Here is a 21,208-nt window from a genome sequence, read left to right as displayed (position 1 = left end):
GTTACAGTAGCAGATGAGAGTGGATAAAGCACAGTGTATGTATCAGCAGCACGGTTCCTCCAGGGGATTCTCTAGAAGACACCTACTGGTGGGGAATCATAGCCCGAGGGAGGTAGTGGAGGTGGGTTAATCTCCTGTCCCAGTGCTTTCAATAATCGCATGTCAGAGTCTGGCTGCCTTCGCATTTTGTGTGAATTTTCATACGAGCGTTTATTAATCTTCCCCCTCGTGTCAAGTCTTAAAACTGATCTTTCATCTGAGGCCAAGCTGTAACTCCTGGTTGAGATGCGTAGATGCAGCTCCGGTGATGTACTGCTCCCACAAGAACAGCCAGCGCAGTAGCTCAGTCCCATTCAACAAAAAGTACAAGACCAAGACAGAGAAAAAACATGACCTGGAGTTGAAATCGACTTTTCGTTGGCCAAGCTATGCCAGTGACTGGTTTTAGCTGCCAGGAACAAGATTAACCTCAGAAGCAAAAAGGGAACAACATACTATAGAACTCTGTGTGCTACTACATCAACACCTAAAGAGAGTCCGCTTGTCAAAGTGACCAAAGAAAAGACTGACCGTTAGACTTTCTTTCCTCCCTTTGTGTGTGTGACTTTTTTTCTTTTGACTATTTTCACAGATAGGTTCAACTTCAGTTTAAAGCTCCCAGGCAACCGACATCAAGACATGATTTGTCTGTCACGTAGCAACTAAACTTTGCTCCTGAAGTTTGAAATAAAAAGTTCAGTACTTTGGAAAAGAGTAAAATCAAGGACAGCTTTAACCCATAAAGACCCAAAGAGCTACTGGCGACCAAAACCATCTACTGATATGTAATGTTTAATATGTGTTGATCCACTAATCCTATCAACACATGTAAATAATTGGTGTAAAATACAGTTTGTCATCTTTTCATGGTCATCAGATATGACCCATTTGGACGTTCAGAGGCTCCGTAGTGAACGTGGAAACACCATCATCTTCTACAACATTGATTCACCAGTAAAACCCGTGACATTTAATCAATGACAGTGGATGGACACGCTTGTTTTTATGTTCACTTACTGATATCTTTGCTGAAAAAGTTCCTTTTTCTTCAATGTTCTCTGTTTCTAATAAAATAACATTTGAATTTACTCTGAGCGTTAATGAACATCTATATGATCAGTGAATTAAATGCAGGAAAATATATAATTTACACTGAAAAAATGTTAAATACTGTTGATAATATTACAATAAATGGTGATAAATCACTTAAGAAAAGTTAAATATAGAGATAAATTCATTTGGGCACTGACACAAAAGTAGCACTGGGCCATTATGGGTTATTGTGTGATTCCTCCAAAATCTAATTTTACTGAAAAAGTCAGTTTCTGATATAACAATCAACTTTAAGCTGAGCTTTTATGAACATCTACGTGGTCAATAAATTAAATATAAAAAAATACCAAATTTTCACTGAAATAACACAAACTATAGAGTATAATATTATAATAAATGGTGATAAATCACATAAGAAAGGATAAATAGAGAAGAAAATTCATTTGGGAACTGTCACAAAAGCAGCACTGGGTCTTCATGGGTTAAGACCAAAAGGTTGACGAGATTGAAGGCGTATAAATCATTTATTAAGGGTCTAAATAAGAAGCAAAAAGGGGAGATAATAAAACATGGCAAACCCACTCCATCTGCAGACATTAATAGTTTCTTCTAAGGTAAAGAAAACCACAGTTTGGATTTCCAGGTGATTTTACATCAGGAAAACCATACTCTGAATATTATTAATATCCATTCTGCAGTTAGGTCTTCCCAAATTGTACACCCTGAACCCATAAACCACTGAGTTATGGAATAAAAGAGGGACTGAGAGGATTTGACTTCACCGATGAATCTACCACATTTTGCTCAACTTAATAAAACATGACACCAAAGTCACATATTCTCAGTCTGATGGTTTATGAGCCTGACAATAAACCGCCTGTCATTTCTGTAATTTATCATCTTGAGTCTTGAGGATGAGCTGCAGACTTTTTCAGGGACGTTGCATATTTGCAGATGAGTGTGTCCACTGATGATTGGTGCAGGATTTGTCTAAAAAGATGAACTCACCTTTGGCCGAGGAGAAAGACCCATACAAATATGAGGGCAGGTTGACATTTATCAGACCCAGAGCCACAACACTTGAGCTGCTGCACCTACAAAACAGAGCGAAAGACATTTTTAACATTTACTTTTACATTTGTGTACATTTCCAGACAATTATTTTGTGGGACATGACTAAAATAGCTTTGCATGATTTACACATACAGTATTTGTTCCATTTTGGCCTTTTCGTTGCTCCTCATTTCAGCCTCTGTCTGGGACAGTTTAAACTCCACATCCCCACCCAAAAAAGCCCACTGTGTTTACGTCAGTCTGTGGTCCAGCCTCAATCCTGTCTTCATCGTCATCACTCACTTATCCATATAGTTGTGATAGTGTTTATTATATAGTTCCACCGATGGTAGAGGTTTCTATTATTTGTAGTAACAGTTACAGTAGTAGTATATCCACTGATAATACTTGTACTTGCAGTAGTAGTATTAACAGTTATGGACATTTGTTCTGGTTATTGGCAATTATATTAACACCAGCTGATCTACTTTTTAACAGTTCAGCTTCAGTTTGCGCTGCATCAATTGCATCCATGTGTCTCCCCTTCTTCCCCCCGTCCTCCCCTTCTCCCCAGTCTCTCTCTCTCTATCTCTCTCTCTCTTTTTCTCCTCCTTTACCCTCTCTCTTTAAGCCCAGCTGTTCAAGGCAGATGTCCATCCTCCAGGAGTCAGGGTCTGCTCTAAGATTACAATAGTTTTGGATTTTTCATTATAGTTTAGTTTTATTTAGTTTTAACTTTTTTTTCTCTTTTTTCAGTTAGTTTCAATTATTAATTAGTTCTTAGAGCAGGTTTGCTAGTTTTTATTAGTTTTCGTTATTTTCTAAATGCTTAGTTTTAGTTTAGTTTTAATTTTTTCATATCTTTTATTGTCTTTGCCGTCATATTCAAATAAATCCCATACAGGACTCTGCTACTTTCTCCCAACTTTAGTCTCCATGTTTCCACGTAGAGTGGGGACCAGAAGACGACTCTAAACCACAAGTGACGGACCGTGAAGTGCCGTATGGTACTGCTAGCTAAAATTGCTCGATGGAAATAAATCGATGTCATATCAATTCAACATTGACAAAGACGAAAATGAAGGGGATTTTATCCATAATTTTTATACATTTCAGTTAGTTTTATAAGCACGCAATACAGTTTCAGTTAGTTGTCGTTTTTTCTTTTAATTATAGTTTATTTATTTCAGTTAACAAAAATGTTTTTACAATTCTAGTTTTCGTCATTTCGTTAGTTTTCGTTAACAATAATAACCTTGGTCTGCTCCAGGTTTCTTCCTGTTAAAAGGAAGTTTTTCCTTCCTCTGTAACCACTCACACATTTGCTCCTGGAGGATTCTGTTGGGTTTCTGTAAATTAGCTTGCAAGTCTGGTTTCAACCGGCTCTATATGTAAAGTGTCATGAGATAAGTTTTGTTATGATTTGGTGCTATATAAATTAAAATTTGATTGATTGATTGACTGAGCTTAAAGGAAGACTGCCTGGGTAGTTAGCAGCTCCACCCTGCTTTTCTGTCAGAAAATGGAGCCTCCATAAATAAACATTATTAGAAGAATTTAACCTTTTAGATCACAGGTGTCAAACATACGGCCAAAACCGGCCTGTCAAAGGGTCCAGTCCGGCCCGTGGGATGAACTTTGTGAAATGCAAAAATTACACTGAAAATATTAACAGTCATTTTAGGTTAGGTTCCACATTCAACCCAATTCTATCTCAAGTGGGCCAGACCAGTAAAATACTATCATAATAACCTATAAATAATGACAACTGCAAAATCTTCTCTTTTAGTGTAAAAAAAAAAGTTAAATTACATGAAAATGTTTACACTTATAAACTACCTTTTCACAAAAAATGTGAATAACCTGAAAAATATGAATAACCTGTGCATTTTTAACAATAGCATGTCTCTCTCTTGCTGTTACTGTTCGTAAATGTTTTGTGTATTTGAGGATCCACTGCGATCTGTAAGTTGTAATGCACATGTGTAAATGAAAAACAGACAGAATATCATTCAAACTGCACTAATTTTTCTTAATACATTTCAGTTTTTTCATGGTTGTTCATACTAAAGGAGTTTTTGTAACTGTACACATGTTTGTAATGTAATGTAATTTTACTTTTTTCACACTAAAATGTAAAAGTAAAAGTTTGGAGTTGAGATAATTGATATATCATCATATTGGGAGAATGTGGCCCCTGAACTAAAATGAGTCTGACACCCCTGTTTTAGATGCATACCCATCATGTTTAGTATCTCAGGAACAGTTTGAGGGAATATGAGAAAAGTGGGTACAAACATTCTCTGGGATGTAAGGATGAAGTGAATAGACTCTGGAGGCCAAATGTGGAGGTCAGCGTAATGTGATGACTAGCTTCTCATGGATAGAAGATTTCAGAAATACCTTCGTACAACTTGGTCTCAGGAATGAACTGAAAATATTTTGTGTGGTCAAAGGTCAAAGGTCCATTTTAGTGAATGTTATATCTTAGAAATAGTTCAAAGAAAGTGTTTTTTTTAATTTGACAAAAACATTCACTTGGACTTGATGTTGAACTGATTACATTTTAGTGGGCAAAGGACAAAGGAAGATGCAGTAACAGACAAAACTGCACAAACACATTATAACACATGGATAGAGGCATGTAGTGCTGCATTATGTAATAACGGTGGAATATGTAATAGTAGTCATAATTTTTAATCTCATTGTGTAATAACATGTCGCATTCTGTAATGCAGTTCTTGAATGCATTTTGTAATAATTTAGTACGTATTGTGTCTTCCAAATTTCAGTGCACCAGTAAGTTTCTAGTCAGTAATAATTAGTGCAGCTTTTGTCTCTGTAGTTAGCAGACACATTCTCCATTATAATGCATACAGTTACACATTTCATTTAGGTTTGGCCAATGGAACATACTAATTTTTTTTTAAATGAATTCTAAATAAGCTGGAATGCTTAATGTTGTTCTGTTGGTACGATGGATTTTCAAATTAAGGCATCAGTTTCAATGTTTTTTTGTTGGTTATTACATAATGCATCAAATTATTATATTTTTTCTAAAAAAAAAAAAATAGTGCTACACCTGCATTTTGTAATAACTGTTGCAATATGTAATAAGTTGTTACAAAATGTAGCAAAGTTGATTACAAAATGAATTCAAGAATTTTATTACAAAATGTGGTATGCAGTTACAAAATGTGGTGAAAATTTATTACATTATTACATATTGCATCTCAGTAACCTTATGGTTCTTGTTTTTTTTCCCCTTCATTTTCATTTCATTCTTTACTTTACATTTACCACTCCAGTAAGTCTGAACCTGAAATCCATCAGAAGTAAAAAAAAAAAAAAAAAAACTGAAACTGACTATATTTTATGTGCACATCTAACATTGTAAATACAGCCCTTTCTTTGACACTATTTGTGAGCAAAAGCCAAAGATTCTGCACTCAACAGCTAAATGGAAAGATGATACTGAATGGCACATAAAATGACAGGTTATGTAAGACTAGACTTAGTCCACTCACGTCGCACATAAAATTCTGTCATGAATAGACATGAATCACCAATTTAATCATAATTTTATATGTACTAGTTGCTGCAACATTGAATTTTAAAATGATACTCTGTCTAAATGTGTTGAGCTCAGGAGTATTCACACCTCAAAGAAGCTCCAACATATCATAGCTTGACAATATTGACTGGCTATCGCTAGATTTATAATTTAAGAAAAGTATTGACTGCACTGACAGGAGAATGTTGAAAAGTCTCTGGTGTAACATACCCCCGGCATGAAGAGAGAACTGTTTCAGTATTGCCTGAATAAAAGCTTTGAGTGGTTCCTAGTGGCGGCATGAGGTGGTCCGGCTCATGTCCTGTTTGGTCAGAGGGCGAGACCATGACAAGATACTGACTGAGAGAACACAGGATGTCCAGCTGAGTGCCTGACAAACCTCTTGATTTTTTCCCTCTCCCTCTTTCTTTCTCTCTTCTCACTCACAGCTCTTTTAATTCACTGTTTTTACTTTCTATTACCGTGTGCGCCGAAGCAGTAAGGCTCCATGCAAAGGGTCCTGTTGCAGACGTCTGTGAAATAGCCGGGAAATGGAGATAAGTAACCAAACAATCAGATTTTTTTTTTTTTACTAATCTAAAAGTAATAATATCTCATTTACCTCCTGCCTTTGCACCTTCCATAAAGTCATATTAAATAGTAATACATTTTCTGCTGCATTGCAGAGAAAGCACACCCAAAAACAATTTTCACTGAATAGCAAAACCTTTCTTATTCAAAATGACAACATTTACAATTCCTCAAAGGCCTGCACAGAAAAAGTGACAGTAGTGCTTGCAAACAGCAGTCACATTCACTGGTATTGGTTCTTTTATGTGACACCATAATAGCTAAAGCTTCTTTTTTGTTGTTGTTTTGATAAAGGGGAGTGTTTCAATGCTTTATCGAAAGAACAAAAAAAAATGTTCTTCAGAGCAAGCAAACACAGACTTAAACTTCCTTTTTAAAAGCCCTAAGGGGCAGATTAGTTAGAAACAACGGCTTCTTAGAAAACGGATCCAACAATCTACAACGGCAGTGGGCTGAGTCATAAGTTATTACCCGTGCATGCTGCACAGAAGCGCCTGTTAATGTGAGACTCAACACTGGGCATCAGACTCAAAATAGATGCTAGAAATTGGAGCTGGCAAATCATCACATTACAGCATTGTTGGGCTTCTGTAAAAGCATATGACATGTTCGACTAGCAACGTGCTGTGTTTTTGTCAATGACGCACTGTTGGCTGCTCATGTTTCACTGCCCTGGAATCAGTGCCTAACTCAGATAAAAGGGAAAAGCTTGCTATCAAGAAGTGTGCTATCAGCCTTCTTGTCATCTGTAACCACAAAAGCATTACAAGGTCCTTGTAGTGTTCAGATTTTATGAGGGAAAAAATATGAACACACAAGCCTGGACTTAAGAGAAGAGAAAACATGATTGTGTTTTTACAGAGATGAAGTGGTCAACAATACTGTGCCCCTGTTTCTTTTTTCTCTCTTGCTATCCCTTACACACACAGAGTCATTAGAGGAGGGGGGCTTCTATAAATAGAATGGAAAATAGGCAAGTGGCTGCAAGGAGTGGCTTTTACGGGGGAATATGATCGATTAAAAAGCAATTTGCTCCTCCGCTCAGGCCTTGCACTCCTAAATGACAGCCCCCCAAGGTCTAGATGGAGCACTGAGAGGTCGGAGGAGGGTGCCATGCCTTCGCCCTCCATCTCCTAAAAGCAGACTCCCACACACAGACACCAAGTCCAGGCCGTGGTCACAGTCTGGTAGGCACCTGCAAAGCGACAAGCCAGAAACATCCAAGCAGCCCCCGCTGGTCTGACAGAAAATCTAGCTTTTGTCCTAACATACAGACTATTGGAAAAAGCTGAAATAGAGGTGAAAGGGGCAGCTTAAGACAAACAGGAACAGATGCTGCACGGCACAGACCCAGGTGAGTCATGAATTCGATTCAGTATTGTCTTTCAGGGTGCACTGGACCAGCAGTTAACTATAAAACCACTACAGAACAGCACACACAGATAACAGCATTTATTTTTGCCAAATGACACATCCATGCAGGGCTATGTGTATCAGTGTGATCTCTGGAACAAGAAAATGAGGTAGTTATGTCATGAAGACAAAACTCTGAGGCAGCATCATGTCTTATGTTCAAAAATCATGTTAGATCAGTTTCCTGCATGAATTGTCTTTGGGGGGAAAGTGAAATGTGGTTTGAAACACAATAATACCGTTGCGTTTTTCATCATCTGAAATAATAAAAGCACATAACATCAGCGACTGCATACTGATTGTTTTCCTTTCTCTTTTTCATACACAGTGTGACTCCTGGCCTCTGGCATGCTGCATGTGTATCTGATTGCCTGCTGGGAACCGAGGCTGAGGGGAAGATAATTTGGGAGAAGGGAAGGACTAGGGCAGGACCATATGGGCCCTTCTGTACAGTTTGGCCAGCTCTAAGGAGGTGCTTTGTACTGTTCCATCCAAAACCATGTGAAGGAAATGGTTAAATTTTCTCCATTCTAATTAAACACGTGGACACTAAATATACAAACTAAAAGCTGTGTATGAATTTCATCACTAATTTTTCTTCAAATTTGTAAAACCCCAGTGATAGCCTAATTATCACTAATCCATTAGTCTTTCTGTGCTTACACACCTAAATCACTTCCCTCACGGTGAACAACTTTGAAGATGTCTCCATCACAAGCTGTCTGTCTGTTTACGTAACAAACCAATACGTCACTCAGGCCTTTTCAGAAATTTTGTCACAAAGAACATTGTGGGAATGGGAATTCCACACAGCCACAGTAGCGACAAAAATTGAGACAACAAGCAATGAAACTGTATCCACTACCGGGCCAGAAGAAATTAAAGGAATCACTGTAAGTCAAATGTCATCTTATAATATGGGGTGTGTGATCATAAATAACAATACTTAGACATCAGTTTCATAGCATTTTCAGAATATGTCATTGTGTAGGCTTATCATACACGTACTATAAGGAGCGAGTGAGCGGTGAGGGCCCAGTCATATCATGTATGCTTGTGAGGTGTGTATGATAAGCCTACATAATCACATATTCCAAAAATGCCATGAAACTCATGTCTACGTATTGTTTTGTTCAATCACACACCCTGCATTATAAGATGACAATTGGCTTACAGTGATTCCTTTCATTTTTTAGTGGACACTGTGGCTGCATGGAACTCCCATTCCCACAATGCACTTTGCGACAAATTTCCGAAAAGACCCGAGTGACGTATCAGTTCGTTATATAAACAAAACAGACTGCTTGTGCTGGACTCATCTTTGAAGTTGTTCACAGTGAGGGAAGTGATTCAAGTGCATAAGTACGGAAGACTAATAGATTAGTGATAATTAGTCTATCATTAGGGTTTCACGAATTTGAAGAAAAATTAGTGATGAAAGTCATGCGCTGCTTTAAACTACCAATGACTATTTCTTCAATCTCACACCCAACAGTGCAATAAATCCTGTTTTACTGATCACCCAGTGCATCCAGGTATAATCATACTTTTATATTCAGCTGAGACACATGCATCATTGAACAGCAGAGCTTCATCACAAAACAGATTCACTACCAGAGGTTAACAAAAAAAAAAAAAAAAGACATCAAAAAAACAAACACTACACTTTCAAGTGCCAGGGAGGATTTTCTCTGTTTCCATAGGAACACAGGTAGTAAGGAGAGGTGGTGGTGAAAACTGCAAGCTGGAATCACATCATTTATAAATCAAATAATTTATGTTTTACTAAAGTTCCTCGCTGGATAGGGCCGATCACCTATGATTAAAAAACAGGGTCACATGGTTCACACACACATTCATTCCCTCCAGCTGACACAGAAGGTATGTATATGTGTAAAGTGCAGACATCTCCAGCTCTTCAGTAACACTTCCACTGATTATCTTCTCTGTCTGCAGCTCTTGGCTTCAACAGAGCTTGGCTTCAGACCCTTCAGACTAACAGGGTGGAGGTTAATTGATACTGACAGATGACGTAACGTAGAAGTCATTTGCAAGGAGTTCTGGCTTCTTTATCAATGACGGCACTCAGTCTCACACGGACATTCAGGGAGGCAGTTTAACAGATGTGATGCTGTCCAGAAGGCTCATGTTCACACATTCAGATTGATAAAGACCAAGCGACAACAGTTGCAAATAAACACTGTAAATGTCTACAATCCATGCTACATATAGGATCTTATATTTATAGCATTAAAGAGAGGGTTAACCTGACTGAAGTGTGTTTTTATTATTCTAATGATACCATGGTAGAATTGAGCTGCATTATTGGGAAAAAAACAAACAAAAACCAAACCAGCTCAGATCTTTGGGCCAAAATCAACATATCTGAAGGCCACAAAACCTTTAATGCTTTAACAATGCCTTTTGTCAATGACTCCCTGACCTTGCATGGCTGATCAGAAGTTCCATGAGTTCACTGCTAATGGGATCAGGGGATAGACAGGGTGGGGGAAGTGGGGCTAGTGGGGTCTTACTGGATTTGAGTGAGAAACAGTCTGAATTAAAAAGCTCTGCAGAGAAAAAAAAAAAAAAGCACACCAGAAGTTGTGTTCCTCACACTTCTCCTTCGTCTTTCACCCACTGAATGCAGCTGCCTGATTGATATTCTTATGAATGTTAATGCTAAAGCACCTCTTCCAAAGCTCACCTTGATAGAATTGATTTTCCTCAAAAATAATTCAGCCGAGGAGGCATAATGGAAACTAGTAAAAGTGCCTCAAAGGCTGGATTCAATAGTTTTGAAGTGAAAAAGTTTCTGGCGTAAATTCCCGTCAGAGTAAAAATGACTCTCTGTAGACTGCAAATTCAATCTTCAAACTGCGGATCAGATTTAATACAGGTACATCCACGTTTGACTTTATGACCTATTGTCTTGTGCTCCATCTTCTCTTGTACTCGACATAAAACATTCATTTATCATGGGTGCAAAGATTAATAAGAAGCTTATTGCTGCTGTTGCAGAAAATCCTCAAAACACTAATTTGTTTTTTTCTACTCTTAATTTAATACTGTTTTCTTTGCATAATATCCAGTTTTCTGAGTTCTGACATAATGAAATGTATGATCCAAAACAAAATACATCCTTATTAGTCTGACTTTTTTCCCTCTGAATTCTAAAAGCAAAGTCTTCAATCATCGACTTCTTGGGCTCCATCTAACCTCTGGTGGCTTGGAAAATGTAGCTGTACAGACAAATGTAGAGAGACACTTGCACTTGATATGGCATTAAAAGCTACAGTCTCCTATTATGGCTTATGGATTAACCAGTCACAACTCTCCCACACATGCACATGCAGGCTTCTCTGGCACAACCAATGTGTCAAACAATATTTGCCAAGTCTGCTGCCTGCAACAAAAGAAGGAAAGAATTAGAGAAATGGAAATGGTGATTCAATGTTGTTATGAAAACTGGAGCGCAGCGTGCTTTGACAGAGTGAAAACCCATTCAGATGGGCTTAATGCGCCGTGGAATCTCTTCCCTGGCCCGACCCCCCCCATCTGTGGCACTCAAAAATGCAAACAAAAATCCACTATATTGTCCCAGGGTTTTTTTTATGCACACGCCCTCGCAGCCTCCCCGTACTCAGCCTGCCATTTGTTCCCAAGTCTGTCCGGCTTCCCGTGTTAAAGATTCAATATTCAATTACAATGTCAGCTCTGTTTATTGGAATTTGTCTCAAGTTTGAGCACTCAGCCACGGGGGACAGTCACGAATCCACATATATAATATATTAAAGGTTATTAAATCTAGAAGCTAATTGATTTGGCTTGCAATATCCATACATGTCACAAAAAAGAAGCAGACAGCACACAAAAACACAAAGGAGCTGCAACTCAATATCATATCCCAAACATTTAGCGCTTTCAGTGAATTTCGGCCCATTTTTATTCTCAGCCTGCTTCACCTCTCCTCTCCTTTCACGCCCAACAAAGTTACACCATATTGAATTTTCCCAATAGAAAGTGCAAGTGCAGACCTTCCTGACATCTATTTAAGCCTTCAGCCATATATCTGAGTCTGGAACCCATCCAGGAGCAGTAAATACCCATGCAGAAGCAGCTGCAATGCAACGTTACAGAACAGATTGGTATTCACAGTGGCAGATTCCAAAGTTGAAGCTGCACAAATAGCCTAAACTATTACATAAAGGTAAACAAACCACATTGTGCCAAATCATATCAGCGCTGTGCTGCAGCAGGTGGATAAACTGACAAAGGCTGCTCTGCTCATCAAATGCTATAATATGTTTTTTGTTATTATTAGGCAGAGGGGAGGTTGAAAACTGTCAAGATCCAAGTACAAAGTGAAGACAATGAGAGAGCAGGATGGGAAAGATAGGAGAGGCAGGCAAAAAAAAATGGGCTGAAGCAGCTCACTTTGACTTCCTTTAGCAAAGTGGTCCTAACAAGAGAAATGGATGGAATTTTTTGAGGGTAAATCATAGCACATTGCTTAGATAATGAATTCCACAAGTTTAGATATAGGGTCACGCTAAAACAAACACACATGCCATGAAGTGTGTATTGTGCACAGTGTGGCTCACTCAGACTCTATCATCTCCGGCGACACAGCCAGGATGTGACAGTCTTGTCTATTAGGCAGAGAAATAAATATCACGTCTGTCACTATTTGTTGTTGGTGCATCTGCTACATAAGCTACATCCAATTTAAATGGTGTCGGTAGCCTGCCAGGAGAGGAACTCTAACATGAGGGAAGTGAGGAGAGGAGGTGACTGAGACAGGAATAGCAGGAAGTGAAAGTGATACAACGGCAGGAGAAAGGCGAGAAGGACAAGAAGGACATGAAATAAGGCTGTAGAGAGGAAGAAAGGAGGTGTTGATAAGGATAGTGGATCTCCACTTGCTGTTGTTCTCCCTCATGAGGGAGGTTTGTGGCAAGCAGATGGTGCTGATGTCAAACACCATCAATGCTCTCATTCACAGGAGTTGTGGTTATTTATCCATTTTAACCCCACAGGAGAGTCCAAACACTGTTAACCCAATCTGAATTTTAACATGAGGATTCTAAAATCACATTATTAGAAGTTTTTTATCTTTAAAAAGGTATTTGTACTTCTGGATATTTCCATTTCATGCTAATTTATACTTCTTTATATATCTCAGAAGCAAATATTTTATTTTTGAGTCCGCTTTAGTTCCTTTTCACATGACAGTTTTCCCTTTTCTTTCCAATAAAAACATGTTCCTTCAAATGTGTTGAGGTTTAATATTGCTGATAAACTGAAGGATTAAGTGTTCCCATATGGGTTGAGAAAATTCTCCTTCTTAAGCTAAATAAACTCAGAAAAAAACATGCCTGTCTCAGCTTTGTGACAACACATTTTTCTGAGTTCAAGAAAAGTTGAATTTTTAGAGAAACAATGTTCACAGATGGGAACGGCACAAATGAATGATGGTAATCTTTTACTGGTAATGGAGTATTTCTACACAATACCTTAGGTACATTTCACAGGAGATAAAGAACCAGTATTCATAGAGATTCAATATTATGCAGGTTCTGTTGTATATCCATAACAATTACAGAGAGAATACAGGAAGATCTGATCTATTACAGATGCTTGTATATGATATTGTCCACATATTCATCTGTAATATATCCCTTACAATATATGTGACAAAGACCACAGATCTGGAAAAATGAAATCAATGGATTTTCATACTGCAAATTCAGTCAAATCCAGCAGTATTTGTGGCTTGTGATTGAAGTGTGGATTTTCAGCTTTACTTTGAGGAGTTTAACATAAAATTGCATTAACCCTTTAACCCCTGAGACATTCTTTCAATAAAACGGGCTACTGTGAATTTGTATCTACTTCAGTGTCATAAAAGCTGCTGTGAGTATGTGCGTGTGTTCATTTTCTTCAGTGGTTTTGTTTTACTGTGTGTTTTAGGTCAAAACAGGGTGGAATAACAGAAAAAGACAGAGAGGAATTGACATTTGACAGGTTTTTTACTAAATGAGGCACTCAACATGTACTTCAATAAGAGATTTAGGATGTTGAACATAAACTGTGAACTGGAACACACTGAACAACAAGTATTTGAATTTTGGCCCAGTACTTTTTGTTTCAGGGCTCTTTTTCTCTAAATCAGTCCAGCTGCTTTTTGGCACTTGGTTGAACGTGGTTGAAACAAAAAAAAAACAAGTGATGTCAGGCACAACAAACCCCGCCCCTCGCACGTATTGTAGCTTATTTTGGCATCAATCCAGCTGATGTCATCATGTCTATGCATGTGCTGATGTCAGCATATTAATTGCTTCTACATATGTGCCAAGTTTGAAGTAAATTGAAACAAAATTGATGTTTTAATAGACATTTGAAATTTCTCCCATTATAAGTAAATGGGAGAAAAAATATTTTAAAAATTCATAAAAGATTTGAACTTTGACCTACTTTTCCAAGAACTTTATCACATCTATTCTGGGTCACTGGCAATCTATAAACCCAGTTTGGTATCAATTAAATGAATAGTTTTGCTGCTAGAGTCTTAAACAAACAAACAAACAAACAAACAAACAAAGCCCCTTGCCTCACTTTCGGGGGTGGGGTAATAAAGGAAAATCACCACAACACTGCAAACAACAGTAAAAACAAAAAATGACAAGGAAAATAGTGTTAAAAAAAAAAAAAAAAAAAAAAAAGCCCAGACTATCTCTTTTTATAGCAAGTCTGTCTCACTCATTGCTCTGTGTTTTGCCACCATTCCACAAGCAGTGGGGAGTGCACTGAGCATACTCAGATGTCTATGAAAGAACAAGGTCTATTCTATCAGCACATTTGGAAATATTTCCTATTGAGCAAACGGTTACATTTTTATGAATATTTAAAATAAATCAGATGTTCAAAATGCTCACAACAGACACGTCAGGGGTTAAAGGGTTAACCATTTAGGAATTACAGCCACTTGAAACGCTTATATAACTGTCCAAATACTTAATGACCTGACTGTAGAGTGAGATACAAAATAATCTGTATCATGTTGTTTTTACTGATCCGTATTAACAACTTGACTGATCGGTCTCTGCAAAAAATCTAGGGTGTGACACAGGGGACAGCATGTTTACTCATTTGTCAGAGGCACTATCTTAATAACGTGTAGCTTTGTCTGTTAGAATTCAAGGTGAGATTCAGCTCCTGTTGGGTATCACAAACCTGTAAACTGACCTTTGACAACCACATCTGGATATCCTGGACAACGGAGCCTGTAATCTGCCCTTAAAAATCCAGCTGTTTTCACAATTTTCTTGATCTGTCTCATTTGCATTGTGTCTACAGTGGGAATATAGTCATAAATACTTGTATAGGACACAGTCTGGATATGTAGGGTATTATAATGTAGGAGAATATATTGTGTCCACATAAACTAATATTGTATATGCGTGAAAACAAAAAATAATATGCGATCCCCATGTCAAACATCTACATATCTGGAGTTCGTATCTCATAAGGATCTTGCTTGATTAAAGAATAAGAAATACAATTTAAGATTAACTTTATTGTCCCATTATGTAAAGAAATTTGCTAAGGGTTTTCAATTCACGCTGCATCAACATGAATAATTATTAACATTTCAATACAAAGACCATGGAAAATAATGAGGAAATCATCACACAAATGGTGTATTGAGGTACTGATGAAAAAAAATTAACACACATCCATTCATTTACATACTTGTTCAGAAAATATACTCTATTAGCTTTGTCTTGATTGGTTCTATGCTTAATTCATTCAGCACTATTTACTGGGGTTGGTTTATTATCTTGTTTTAAAACAGCAGGTTCATTGCTGGACTGTAAGGATGGGCATTGATATACCATACACCAATAATCTTGTAGTCAGCGCGATCCAAACCAGTTTTGACTGAAGCAGCACAGAGAGGATTCCCAACCAAGCTATGATGTTGTATCTAATTAAGCTCTCCAAGACTGCCTGATAAAAAATTAACAAACTCAGTCCCAGTTGTTGATGATAGACACTTTGCAGTGCAACCTTTGGTCAATCAGTAAATAAATATTGCCTGTAGATAGGTCAGCTTCATTCATGAGCTATCCAGATTTCATGTAATGTTGATATGACTCATTTCTCAACCTTATTACACTTTGTACCAATGAATAAAACCTTAAAAAGACGCAGAGTGCACACATTAACCAGTCAGTGCAGTGCTAAGGTCCATAAAGGTCATTATTCGGGTCTCCTCCCAACCCAAGACATTCAACATTTACAGGAAGTAGGCATTATCATTTTGATTGACAGCTATTCTCAGTGAAGGCTGTGGATACACAATACAGGCCCTATGTACACACACCACTAACAATAGTCGCCCCTCCCCCAGTCCTCCGCTTTCACTGCTGGTAGCTTCATGGTTCTGCTACAGTGCTTTTCACTGTCTGATTTGGAGTACACAATTCATTCATTAACAGGAGCATCAATGACATAGCAGCAACAAGCAGGACATATGGCAACAAACTTATAGAATTAGTTGCTGATGAATCCTGGCTGAGGCTCCGATTTGGAACTTTTCTGTTCTGTCTCACGGGTGGAAAAAGTCTCTAGAAGCATCTATATGCAAGTTAATGTATTCACTAAATGGTCATGAAGTGACTTATATTAACATCTGCATGTAAACCGCACAGTTCCATTCGGCTTAGATGACACATTCTCATTCCACTTTGGAACTGCATACACTCGACTGTGGCTAATTTATCTACGACTCATTTTCTCCAGGCTTTTAAACAATGGGGAAGCAGAACAAAAGTCTGTCATCTGTGACGTACAGTACAGTACAGCAGACTTAGCCCCTGGAAAAACTGCTTCCATTTAATGCAGCAAGAAGGGATAAAATGCAACCCGTGCCACTTAATTTATGATACAGAGTAAATTAATGGGTGCTGACAAGCTCAATAATTTTTCAGAGGCAACAGATAACAGTTATAATTATCAGCCTCGGAATTAAATAGTCAGTGGAGAGACAGTGGGCAGTTGCAGTGGTGTGTGTTAGTGTGTGTATGTTCAATATTGTCTGCTGGCCAAAGCCGGCCCATTAATGGCAGACCTTGAGTGTTAATGTGATATTGTTTGGTTTATTACAGTCCACTGTCTGCCAGAACCCTGACTCTATGAGGGCTGATTTCATGCCAGATCTCACCCTGTCTCTCTCTTTTTTCGCCTCCGCTGCTTGACATAAACATATTACAACCATAAGAGTTTCTTTCCTTGAACCAACACCAGTAAACAATGGCTCAGTTGTGACCACGCTCTATAAGAAGCTGCTATGTTGTGTTTTTTTTTTTTTTTAAAGTTGTGCTGAATGCCCTAGTGTCAGGAACCAACCATTCACTGTTTTATGATTCATTAGCCCTAGTCGTTTAAAGCGGTGGTAGTCAATGCTTTCTCTTCTACATTGCCAGCTCACCAGTGTTGCTGGCTGTTAGAAACCTTTTAAGTGAGAGAGAGAAGTACAAAAAGAGTAGATAAAGGGGGATATACTGCAAGTATGAGCGAGTTAGGCATCAAAACAAGCTTTAATATTGTCTCAGGCAGATGCTTGACTTCATTAGGGACGTCTGTTTCGCACAAACTCCAATAGGCTAAACTCATAAACACAGAAGTCACACAGGAAAACATACCACCTCTCCTGGTGGCTTGTTTTACATCTCTTTCTCTCTGCCTCTGTGCTTCTACTATATCCGTCAGAGAAGGGAGAATATGGAGAGCACAGCTGCCCTCTATGGGTGTGACAACATTCCAGCACATGGAGGCAGCTCTCTGATCTCTGTTGCTGCTGCATCATGTCTGGAAGAAACAGAGCGGTGCTATTGTTGCAGTGCAGGTGTTTAACACTAATTAGCCAGCTTATCTTCCCTACCCCTCCTCTCTTGCAGAGTCATCAAACATAGCTTCTGCAGCATGGAAAAAGAGCAGCATTTCTCTGTGTACTATAAAATATTTTTGCCTGCTTGGAATGTGAGGTATTTGATATGCGTTCCCAGATTTTTTTCATGCCTGTGGAATATATTTTCAAATTCCTACCTCTCTCTCTCTCTCTCTCACACACACACACACACACACACACAAACACACACACACACACACATACAATCTCACTGATGTAGTAGCTCCAGTGTCAAATTCCATACTTTGGCATGCCAAGTTCAGTATAGTACAAGGAAAAGCACTGTTTGCCTTTGCTTTGTCCTCGCTGCCCCATGCTGATGACACAAACCATAAAAAACAAGGTGGAAGCAGAGGGAACAGACAGATGTAACAGAATTTAGAAAGAAAGGGAACAAATGAGTCTATGTGCACACAGACTGAGCTTTAAAGAGTCAAACATGGCTACAGTCTCTTGAATCGCATATATCTCCTGAGATCTTGGAAGCATGTTCCTCTGAAGGGAGATGTATATGAATCCACCCAGGCACTCCCAGACCCATGCTGATCATAGCCAAAGCTCTGTGATGTGTGATCCAGGGAGCAAGGAGAATAAAAGGAATATATATATATATATATATATATATATATATATATATATATATATATATATATATATATATATATATATATATATATATATATATATATATATATATATATAAATAAAAGACCTATATCTCTGAAAACATTCATTACCATGTCAAAGCTGGTCAAGTTGGGGTTTTGAGAGCCAAATATGATGTTATTTTTCATAGGAAAGCCAATGCAGTGCCTGTTGACTTTAGACCAAGAAATCTGAAATAAGATCACAGATATGTTTTTATTCTTATAGTCAAAGCTGAGATTACATGCAAAATCAACATTGGCAGTGCAACATTTATATACTATTCTATAGGTCTGACTTGATATTTTTCAAATGACTCGCTGTTCTTGAAATGTTGGACCATAACAACTTTCATTACTCAACTTTTCCTTTCATTTGGAGTGAGATTTAGAGACCCGATATCAAGACTAAAAACTACATTTAGATTTCTGATATTGCAAGATGTGGACAAAAATAAGACATATGAAGTAAACACTATTAAAGTGTCCTAAACTAAACAATTTTGGAACTGACAGACTAATAAATTACTATAAATGGACAAAAATCCACACACAACCCTTGCAATATTAATGTTACAAACAACCAATGGTGCAACACTCTGTAAAATACTTTATTTACACTGGTGCTCTGCCCATTTAAATGAATATTTTATGCAGTCATTATGCAATTCCAATTTCATGAATAATAGACATATTTCCAGAAAATAGCAGTTTTTGGCCTAATATGGTATCTTTTCTCTCCAGAGCAGTAGCAAAATCTCTGCATAGTTTTTCTGTTTCTACAGCTCAAACACTGTGTTAAGTCTTATAACGGCATGGAAAACCCTGTTACCACAGATAATGTGTCCATCTGTAGAATATAATGCAGCCTCAGAATAATGTGGTGTTTGTATTACAGAATATGCAGGCCTGCAGATGTGCAATGCATGAAGAAAAGAAAAAATGTACCTTATGGCATTCAATAAAGAAGCAATTTAAGGGAGAAAAAGACTCCAAGACTGAAGTTATGCTGTGTTCACCTGACAACTCTGAAAGTCTCTCTTGCAAGTCTCTGTTTGGCACTTTGGCCTTTTACCAAACCATATTGCATATGGAACAGCGCAGAGATGAAGCAAATTCCCTCTTCCAGTGTCAGGAAGGCTGCATGAACTCCCCCATTAGAGTTGCAGGAGTCAGGTAATGGAAAGGGGGCCTGCCCTGGCTGCTGCTGCTCTTCCTGCTCTGTCAACCATGGCAAAGATCTACCAGCGGCCGGAGAAAAGCTGAGCTGCTCTCAAGCGAGAGGAGGAATGTGAGCAGAGATCACTGCAGCGTGGAGTGAGGCTGAGAGCTGTGGGCAGACAAGCCATTCACTCTTCTACCACTTACTGCAACAACATGCTGTTATTATCGCGTGTTGCAGACCCTTGGCTGGTAGACAACATTTAACACACTGCAGCAACACTTACAGTGCAACATTTGAGCAAAAAACACACTACATCAATAATAATGAATCACTTACTCACACACACTCATTCAAACACAGTCTCGTTTGCTCAGTCACTCACCCACACACTCGGGTAAGTCACTCGCTCGCTCACTCATTTGCTCATTCACTCGCTCACTTAGCATTGACTTGCTCAGCAATTGCCTCGTTCACTCACCCACTTACACACAAAAACACACACTTTGTAGCTACAACAATATAACAAAAACACAATAAGATGGACACGTGGGTTTAGCCTCAATGTACAACAAACACTGTCACCAATACTGATCCCATGTCCAAGTGGCTTTTAACAGGATGTCAACAAAACATTTACACACAGACTATTCAGTGCCACAACTGCAAAAACAGCAATAAAGGGGAGTAAGCTGAAATCAAACGAATAGAATCGACCGGTTTGGAAATAAGACACGTATTGATTTCTTTTTTTATTGCAGTTTTTAAGCTGCTATCAGTGCCTGATGTTTACACTGGTTACTTCACTTCTTGGCTGCACACACAACTCATCAAAATGACTGACAAGCACTGAGGTGGGAGTGTGACACCTTAGGGGAGAGGCTGAACTAACAGTCCTCCTCATTTTATGCATGTGGGGTCAATTGGAAAAAAACTGACCAACTGTAGAATTATCAGCAGGATTACCATTAATACACATTCCTACTTTTCCTTCACATTTTCTCCATGCCCCAATTTCCAAGCCATAATTCAAGCTACATATTCGATTGTCATGCACACACACAAAAAAAAGAATTGAGGGTACTATTTTGGTCTAAGCCACAATCGAATCTAGGGTCACAAGACGCATCTCAATACCTATTCTCTAAACAATACCGAAAACCACTGACTAAAATGACTGAGATCTTATCTAAATGTAAACATATATTATTGTTGGCATCTTAAATACAAAACTCTCAGAATCCTGGATAGTACATCATAGCATAATGGCCTACGCTGCATTATTTCTAGGAAAAACATACATCTAATTTGCTGCATTTTTCTTCCAGAAATATATTCCTGTCTCTTCCAAGTTCAACATGCTCAGAGGAAACCGGTGGCTAAAACAACAATATGTGAAATGGAGGAGACAAAACAGTCATCCTGCAAATACAACTCACTACAACCTCAGATGTTTCTCATTTTCCTGAAACTTTACTGTGCATGAATATTTGAGTTCTTCACATTTCACGGATTCATACTAGCCAACTCAATTTCTGTTGAGTGAAAAATTAAAATCATCTCTTTTTTTGATTGTTCTTTCATCTCATTTACATTTTCACTCTTAAGCTCAGCCACAGAAACGGCATTTTAATATCAGATGTATTAAAATAATTATCCTTCAATATTTCCTTTGCCTTACAGTCATCTTGAGCTGAGCAACTACATTGAGAGCGATTTTTCCC

General features: G+C 38.2%; 1 protein-coding gene across 1 annotated transcript in view; it reads right to left on the bottom strand.

Moving 5' to 3' along the window:
- Window positions 1-21,208, bottom strand: part of arvcfb (ARVCF delta catenin family member b) — a 278,368-nt gene that overhangs the window by 221,026 nt on the left and 36,134 nt on the right. Inside the window, 1 exon segment of the mRNA XM_030142598.1 lies at window positions 2,101-2,186. The gene's annotated coding sequence lies outside the window, so the exon portion shown is untranslated.

Source organism: Sphaeramia orbicularis, chromosome 9 (genome assembly GCF_902148855.1).
Source record: "Sphaeramia orbicularis chromosome 9, fSphaOr1.1, whole genome shotgun sequence".
Taxonomy (NCBI): domain Eukaryota; kingdom Metazoa; phylum Chordata; class Actinopteri; order Kurtiformes; family Apogonidae; genus Sphaeramia; species Sphaeramia orbicularis.
This window is presented reverse-complemented; position numbering and strand designations above follow the sequence as displayed.